The sequence below is a fragment of the Dromiciops gliroides genome, chromosome 4 (genome assembly GCF_019393635.1).
Source record: "Dromiciops gliroides isolate mDroGli1 chromosome 4, mDroGli1.pri, whole genome shotgun sequence".
Classification (NCBI taxonomy): Eukaryota; Metazoa; Chordata; class Mammalia; order Microbiotheria; family Microbiotheriidae; genus Dromiciops; species Dromiciops gliroides.
The window spans coordinates 309,113,485-309,123,300 of NC_057864.1; positions in this window are offsets into that span (position 1 = coordinate 309,113,485).

Sequence of the window (9,816 nt, forward strand, 5' to 3'; positions counted from 1 at the left end):
AAGTCATATACAGATTGTGAGCATCCACCCCTACTTTCGACAGGTGATAATTGGTATATTAAAGTATTTTGGAATTGGATATTTTTACAGGAATAAACTTATACTACTCTCTTCCCTAATAGTTCTTTCTACTTCTCATTGAAATGTCCTTTAGTTGTGTGATATAATCAATCACCTCATATCATCAAGCTATGGCCCAAGAGCCAGGGGAAGAACTGGAAATGATTTTCAGTCTGACTCCAGGTAAAATTGTAGACAAAGTTTGTCTTGGGTACACTACCATCTCTCTCGCCCTCTTTCCTGACACTCTCTCACAGAATCACAGGAATGGATGGGACCTCAAGAGATTACCTAGTTCAGCCTGTACCTTAATTGAAAGACCCAACAAGGAGTCACCCAACATGAGCTTGAAAGCCTCCAGTAAGGAGAAACTTCCTACCTCCCAAGGCAATCCGTTTCTCATTTGGACAGCTCCAACTATTCAGAAATTTTTCTTTCTATTCACCCTGAAATCTTCCTCACTGCAATTTTTACCCATTTGCCCTAATTATACTCTTTAGGTTAAACAGAAAAAAATCTAGCCCTCTCTTCTGCACAGCAACAATCATCCCTCAGTCCTTCCACAAATCTTTGTATAGCATATTCTCCAGCCTGCTCACCCTCCCCCTGTGTCCTGATCACTCTCTTCTGAACTCACTCTGTCTACAGCCTCCCTAAAATGAGATGCCCAGAACTAAACACGACACTCCAGATGAGGGCAGAGAAGAACATTCGTAAGGCCATTGCTTTCAATGCAATTTAAGATTCTAACAGTTTGCCCAAGGTCACAGCTGGTAAGTGCCTGAGGCATGATTCAGACTCAGTTCTTTGTCCACTGTACCACTTCACTGCCTCACCTCCTTGCGTGAAGCTCTCTCCATTGATGCAAGTAGACAGCAAATCTGTACCTTAGAGTCCTTGAGAGTCACCTAGGGCCCTAAGAAAGTGTAATTAGGCTATGATCACACAGCTAGTATATGTCAAATTTGTCATCTGAGTTCATATCCCTAACTCCAAGATCAGCCCTCTATCAACTCCTCCAAAACTTTATCCTTATTAATTGTTAACATATTATATCCAACCAGTCATACTAGCTCATGGATCTTATCTATAACCCAATGTGTTGGCTACAATTTCCAGTTTCACATCATCTACATGTTTGGTAAGCATGGCATCTATGTCTTCATGGGATCATAGAATGGAAATTTAGAGCAGAAAAGGAACTTTAAAACTATCTAATGTAAGAACCTCATTTTACAGATTAAGAAACTGAGGCCCAGAATCACATGCCAGAGATAAGATTTGAAGGCATACGCTCTAACTCCAAAGCCTCTGTATCACACTGTTCTTCATAATGAAGATGATCAAGGCATTGATAAAAATGTTGACCACAACAAGACTAAGTTGAATAGCACAGATTTAGACACATCCAAGACACTTAAGACCCTTACTTCTATAACACTGCTGTTGTTTTTTGGTGAGGCAATTGGGGTTAAGGGATTTGTCCAGGGTCACACAGCTAGTAAATATTAAGTGTCTGAGGCCGGATTTGAACTCAGGTCCTTCTGACTCCAGGGCTGGTGCTCTATCCACTGTGTTACCTAGCTTCCCCAAAACCATTACTTCTAAATTATCTTTCCCTTTTCCAATCTTCCTATTCTCCTTCCCTCCACCAAAAAAAAAAAAATTGGTTTTTAAACTAACCCTTTATGGAATCAATTGATCTAAGGAAAACAAACTGATTAAAGGCATTCATACCTTAGTATGAACATATGAATGATAGGCTTTCACCTTTTTAGTGTACATTTGCATTGTATAAGAGGAATCTATTAATCCAAATTAATTTCCAGTTGGTAAAATGTATATAGATTATTTTTAAGTGGGGGGAGGAGGTTTACACATGTCCTTCTGTAGATGACATCTCTCTCATTTCTTCTGTCACAAGAACAGAGCTCAACAATTTGGTGCCTTGTTTCGGACAGGCTGCCAACTACTAAATCAATCTGCTATCCCCCATGCTGATTCTTGCTACCTTGATCTCAAATTTTGAAAAGTTGCTTATGTCTCTTTATATATGTAACTGGGGAAAACTATATTCCTTTGACATGCAAAAGGAGCTTCAACTCAGCTTACTTGCTGAAAATGTATTTCTCTTTAGGAGTTGTGGACCTCTAGGTATGGGTGGGAGCAAGGAAATAAAACATAAATTCAACAGAGAATGTCAGCCTGCAAGTCCCATTGAAATCTCCAGAAAGAGCTGCTTTTCTGGAGAAGCAAGACACAATGAGTCCCACTGCATGGTCAAGGAGACCAAGACATCCAAACCTGGACAGCACTTGGCTCAGTGCCTGGAACAGAGATGCTTAAGAGATGTTTATTGATTGATTGATTAGACACACACACACATGTACCACATAAATCCTACTGGACAATGCTCATTGGAAAGACCATTCTAAGTATATGGGGGGGAAAAAGAATAACACAAAGCAAGATGCTGTATTCAAGGCAAAGAATTTACATACAAACTTAGGTCTTAATACCAGTTTCTGATATCGGCACAAGTGTGTTAGCAGGAAATTCAAGATTCTAACAGTGACTGATATTGGATTTGAAAGTTCTACCTTTAGCTAAGTGATTTTAAAAGTATAAATTGGGCATTATTTAATAACGATCATTGTTGTTCAGTCATGTCCAACTCTCTGTCACCCCATTTGGGGGTTTTCTTGGCGAAGAAACTGGAGTGGTTTGCCATTTCCTTCTCTAGCTCTTTCTATATATGAGGAAACTGGGACTAACAGGGTTAAGTGACTTGCCCAGGATCACACAACTAGTAAGTACCTGGGGCCAGATTTGAACTCATGAAGATGAGTCTTTCTGATTCCAAGCTCAATGCTCTATCTACTACATCACCAACTACTATGATGATGGTGGTGGTGGTGGTGGTGGTGATAAAGATGATGAGGATGATGATTATACCTGGCATTTGAAATACAATATCTTATTTAATCCTTACAACAATCCTGTGTGGTTTGTTGCTTTTATTATCTCCATTGAACAGATAAGGAAACTGAAGCTGAGAAAGGATAAGTAACTTGGCCAAGGTCACATAATTTGTAAATAGCAGACATGATATTCAAACCCAGGTCTCCCTGACTCCAAGTCAGCCTTATCTCCACTATCCCATGCTACTATTCTATTTATCCTGCAATATCATCCCAAGATGATATATTTAATGCAGTTTTGGGGGTAGGAGATCAGCTATAGTGAAAAGGTAGGCTGGGAGCCCAGAAATATACTAAAATGCCTTTCCAAGTCCTCATAACAGCCTACATACCACAATGAAAACATATTTATGGCCTTGGAGAAATCTTCTTTCCATAATTATCTTGGGACTTCAACCCTTCCCATCCTGTTTAGAACCAGTGAGTTTTTAAATGGATGAAGACTACATGAATTTATAAGTAAATAGAAGCAAATCCATTTGGGATTAGTGCCAACATTCAAATTTGCCTCCAGGGTATTTTTATGATTTTTTAAAAATGTGTACCACTTATATCTTCCTATAAAGGGACATAGTAAAAGAATCAGCAACTGCCACAATATTACAGTCCTGGGGAGCCTTTCATAGGTTCCATGGGGCTCCTGATGAAATTCATCCCTTGTCCCATCCTTAATTTCTTTCTGAAACAGGCTGAATCATAACTTCTACAAAAGCACTTATCCCTTGACAATCTACTATGTACTGTTTAAAGTCCATAAATTCCCTCTTGTTGGAAGCATTTTTAAAAGATTGATTTCTAAACTTTTCTCAGCTTTGATGGTCATTCTCTTGACAGAGGGGTTAGTATATTTGCTATGCTCACGGGCACGCTGCCATTTACTGTGGAACCCTTCAACATCAAGCAGCTTCATCAGAAGATGGTGAATGGGGAAATCAGCTCTGTTCCAGATGACATCTCTTCTGGTAACTAACTCATTGGTACTTTCCAGTTTGTAAATTAGGGCCTAATCCATGGCAGCCATCTGGGAAGACACCAGCATCATGCTAAAAATCATTGATCCTTGTTGCCAGGGAAGAAGAATAATTATGTATCAGGGGCCCAAAATTTTAAGGTGCTTTGGGGGACTTCTCTGTCTTCAGTTTCCATGAAATTAACTGGGAAGAGAAAGCATGTAACTCCTACTTTCTATTATAGCATTTTCAACTCAAGAAATGCTTTTGATGGCCTCTCATGGGCAAGACACATGAGAACCATCAACATGAATAATCCCCTTCAACAAGAATTTGTTAAGCTTTTAATGTGTAAGGTATCAGGGACAAAGAGACAAAAGCTAAATAGGAGGACAATCCCTGCCCTCAAAGAATTTACAATCTGCTGGAGGGAAAAAAACATGCATGGAAATAAATAGATAAAAAGTAATTGGGGGTGAGTCCTGGTAATAACAGCTGTAGAGATCAGGGAAGTCCCTGCTTGTGTAGGAGGTAGTCTGAGCTGAGCCTTGAAGGGAATTAGGGATCCCAAGAGGTGAGAAGAGATAATGATATTAGAGAAGAAAGAAATGTTAGCAGTTGAATAAATACTCTTCTACACCTTTTAGAGACTGTTGGCAATGCCAGATTTTTATAATAAATCAACTGAACATATTCAATCTCTCCTTTATCCACCTCTCCCACACACACACACATACACAAACTTAGACAGAAGATATAAATTTTTAAAAGGCATCTGGATGTTTTAAAGTTCCTAAAGTATCACTTGAGATGTCTAGGTTGCCACGGGAGCCACTGAATTTGGTAGTCAAACCAAAGAAACTGGCTTAAGGTCAGATCATTAGTTGTTTCAACAGAAGAATCTTGCCAACAAGTGAGTCTGTGGTTCACTGGGTTAATACCCCCAAACTGTGGGGGGTTTTCATCCCCAAACACTTCATCTAAATTGCATTCCAGGAGCTGTGCGTTTCATGCATTCCTTACTGGAGCCTGACCCAGCCAAGCGGCCTGCCATTAAAGAAGCAATGAGAGACAAATGGCTGAATGAAGGATGGAACAGGAAACCACTAAGTTCTATTACATATAAGAACAGGTAATTAATTTCTCACACCTCTCCCATTCCTTATTAACTCTCTTGTATGACCAGCTTCCTTTTAAGACCTCCATACCACTGGGATGTGCCTTGTCAATCCTGATATGTCAACACTTAATAAAATTCTACGGCCACCTCTATGAAACTAGGACATATCCCAGACTTAATCTGGAAGCCCTGGAAAGATGTTGAAATGGATGGATGGATTTCACAAATTTGGTTACATCATGTGGCTATCAAACTCTGGAAGACTTTGCCACTTACTGGTTGTGTGACTGAGGGACAAGTCACCAAGATTCTCTGAATTTCATGTTCCCAACCTCCAAAATGCAAAGGTTGGGATAGATGACCTCAAAAGTTCCTTTCAACTTTAAATCTATGCTCTAAATATTGAGGGGGTTCAACTGTTTTTTTTTAAATTTATAGAAGAAAAGAAAAAAAGAATAGAGCCCCCCCCATCTGAACCTGTAATCCTGACATTAAAAAAATTATAATCCAGCCACTATAGTAATAGCTGACACTTCAAAGTTTAAAAAATGCTCTACCAATGTTATCTCATTTGATCCTCAGAACAACTTTGTGAGGTAGGTACTATTAAGATTATAATCCTTAACTTATAGATGAAGAAATTAAGTGTCAAAGAGCTTCAGTGACTTGTCTATGCTAATACAGCTAATAAATGTTAGAGGGAGGATTTGAACCCTGTTCCTCATTGAAAATTTCAATAATCTAATTTAAAATGTGATGATACCTATCCCCTTCCCCAGGTAGGCTTTATAATCAGAGTATCTTCAGTCTACGAAATCATTGATTTCCCCACCCAAAAAAATGCAAAGTAATATTTGGACTTATCATATGATAGGTTTGTGCTAGAGCCAGCTCAAACCAGCTTAAGAGAGATGATTGCTAAATTTTCAGTGTGAACAGTTATACCTTGGAAATCAGCAAGCACCAGTTTCTAAATCGGTATTTGGTTTATTGTTTTGTTAATTGTCTAGTCTTCATAAAGTGATGGAAAATATTAATAATATGGATTAAACTTGAAAGTGTGTTAATTATACTTTTTCCCAGATTGCTGATTGATAAATATTTATCAGCATACTCCTGTATATGAAGTAGGGAGGAGCAAAATTTTTCTGGTTCTATTTTTTTTCATTCTAAAAGTCACAATTGCCTTCCTGAGCATAATCAACCAGAAAATGATGCAAACATCCTTCTATTGGTTTATTATTTTTAGTTCTCTCTTGGGAATAAGACCAATTTGGTATGATTTAAAGATATGGGGAGGGGGCCAACCCTGAAGATCATCTGAACTTAAAATGCCTGCCACCTTTAACTCAAGGTTTTATCTATTCCACTCTCCTGCCTCTGATGCCAATTGCAGCTACAGTAAGGTTAAATATACTTCTGTATGGTGACATAGGAAGCTAACTTCTATTCATAATATCACTTTTGTGAGCCTCTGTGTTCATTTTTCCAAACAACCAATTTACAAATGAATTTTTCCAACAATTCTTTTTTTTTTAAAGTTGGGTACTTCTGGGCAGCTATATGAGAAAACTGAGCCCCAGGAAGGTTAAGTTCCCAGTATCACATAAAGACAAGTGTCTAAGTCAGGATTTGACCTCCAGTTTTCCTGATTCCAAATTCAGCACTCTAATTATGCCATCTATATCAATCTATCCCCCAGCTTTAGACAAGACAAAACTAGATGACAATCCTACTGTACTCTACCCTGATCAGACTATATCTGTACTATTGTATTCAGTTGTGAGCACCGGATTTTATAAGGATATTAGTCCTTTGTAAAAGTTAGCCAGTCGGGCAGCTAGGTGGCAGAGTGGATAGAGCACCATCCCTGGATTCAGGAGGACCTTAGTTCAAATCTGGCCTCAGATCCTTGACAAATACTAGCTGTGTGACCCTGGACAAGTCACTTAACCCTCATTGCCCCACCCCAAAAAAACCCACAACAAAAGGTTAGCCAGTCAACAAATTACATTACATTATAAACTCCCTGAGGGCAATCAATATATTTTGCCCTTTTTTTGTATCTTCAACACAGCATAGTGCTTGTCACATAGTAGTTACTTAATAAAGGTTTATCAATTGATAGACTAAATAAGCATTTATGAAATGACTCTAAAAGCTTCATATAACAAATGAGGAAACTGAGACCTAGTGAAGTGACCTGCTCAAGGTGACAAAGGTAGAAAGCAGAAAAATCAGTATTCACATATAGTTCTTTTTACCCTAGATTCAATGCTACCTCCAATTCCCCACATTATCACCATGCCTTACCTCCTAACCCCAGGTTCATAGGATGCTAAACTTTGAAATTGGATAACCAGAAGGAGCTAAGTGGTCCCGTGGGTAGAGCACTGGACCTGGAGTCAGGAAGACCTGAGATCAAATCCAGACTCAGACACTTACTAACTGTGTGACCCTGAGCAATCTCCTCATTTATAAAATAGGGATAATCATAGTACCTACCTCACAAGGTTGTTGTGAGGATCAAATGGGAAACTGTAGGTAAAGCATTTCGCAAACCTTAGAGTAGTATATAGATGATAGATGTTATTAGTATGTACCCCATAACTATCTAGAGAGTCTCAATTACAAATTCCCAGTATAGATTCTTGGTTTTCACTAGGAAGGTAACCATTTAAAAATAGGCCTACATGCCAAAATAAAAACTTAACAGAAAAATCAAGAGAGGATTGGAATTTATCCATTTTATAAAAGGATCTTTGATATTCACAAAATAATTTCCCACAGTGTTCTTTTGTATAGAGCTCCCCTAGTGCATTTAAAATATATGAAATACTCTGTGTCAAACCATCCAGCTCAGCACTTGGTCTCTGAAAGTGGCATCAAGGGACATGTTAAGGAAAGACATAATTGTCTTTCTTGACATCAACCTCAAAAGTTAAGGCCATTCACCCAAATACTCTAATTTCCCTTAGTAACCCATTAAGGACTTGTCATACATGAATATATCAGAATCATTTTTGAAGCTATTTATTTATATGTTCCATCTGTACCAGTTTTTGTGGTAACGGATTCCATAAGTGTACTAACCAAAAGGTGAAGTAAAACTTTTTGTTTACCCTAAATTTTACTCTTCAAATCTTTACGTATACTGGTAAACAATTGGGGGGCTGGGGGACATTAGAAACATCAGGTGTATAAAATGTTTTCAATAGGTTTAGTAATGAAGAGTAGAATCAATAGCTAGATGAACAGTAAGAATTGAGAGAATAATCATTAGGACTGGGGAAACCTAAGAACATTTGTAGGGAGATATGAGCTTCAGGTTTAGGGAGAAAGATAATAAGCTTGGTTTTCACCTAATGATGTATGTTGGTGTACTCATTGAGTTTGGGGAAAAGATTAAAGATGCATGGGAAATACAGGGGAATGATGTCTCAGAATAAGTCCTAGAAGGGGCCAAAGAGAATGGGATGAAGAGTCCTGGTAAAGAGATAACACTTAGGTGTAGAGATAACTTCTGACTAAAATGAAGAAGAAAGCAGATGATAGTGAAAACTTTTTAAGGAATTGAGGAGGAAGACAGGAATTTCCCCATATTCTCAAAGAATTAGAATGTTCAGTTATCTCCTATAATTATCTATCCTCCACAGATCTGCCAAAGATATTGATAAAATAACAAATCCAATCACATCGCTCCAAAGCTCAATACCTTCAAATTGTATATCCATGTCCAAATCCCAAACAACCCCCCGGTTTCTTGTATTATCCAATACAATCTCCTCTTTGGGCATCTATCTTTCCAACCTTGCTGCTCCATTATTCTTCCTCACATATTCTACAGCTATCTTGGTCTTCTTGATCATCCTCACACGCAGTATTCTCTCTCCCATTTCTATGCCTTTGCACAAAGGCTGTTCCCCATGTCTGGGATTTACTCCCTCCTTACCTCCAACTCATAGACTCCCAAGATTCCTTCAAAGTTCAGCTCATATAGGTTTCATTTCACAAATTAGATCTTTCCTGTTCCCCCAGATACCAGGACCTCATCCCACCAAATTATATTATACTAATTGTGTATACACTTATATGTGTGTGTGTGTTTCCCCTGCTTCATTTTTGTCTTTGAACCCTTAGAAGTTAGCACAGTGTCTTGCACCTAATGGGCACTTAGCAAAAGGTTGTGGGTGGATGGATGGATGGATGGATGGATAGATAGATAGATAGATAGATAGATGGATGGATGGATGGATGGATGGATGGATGGATGGATGGATGGATGGATGGGTGGATGGATGGATAGACTGGGGCTCAGGATTAAGGACCATTATCGAAGACAAGAGAAGAAAAGATTGGAACAATGTAGGGAATGAAATAAGGAGTCGATGAGGGCAGGATGCTCTAGCAACAGTGAGTAACCACAAGATTATAAATCATAAATCTGCTTAAATCTGCTTCTACATTCAATCTGTTACAATATGTTGTTTTGGTTTAAATATATAAAGAAAAACTGACTTCACACAGATATATGTAGTTGGAAAAGGGAAAGCTAGTTTAATAGGCAAATAACGTTTTAGGATTATTATGAAAATACTTTTGACCTCACAACCCTTCTGAAAAGGTCTCAGTGAGCCTCAGGTGTCCACGGATCATGCTTTGAGAACCACTGCCCTTTGTAATTTTATACTTTGATTACATCCCA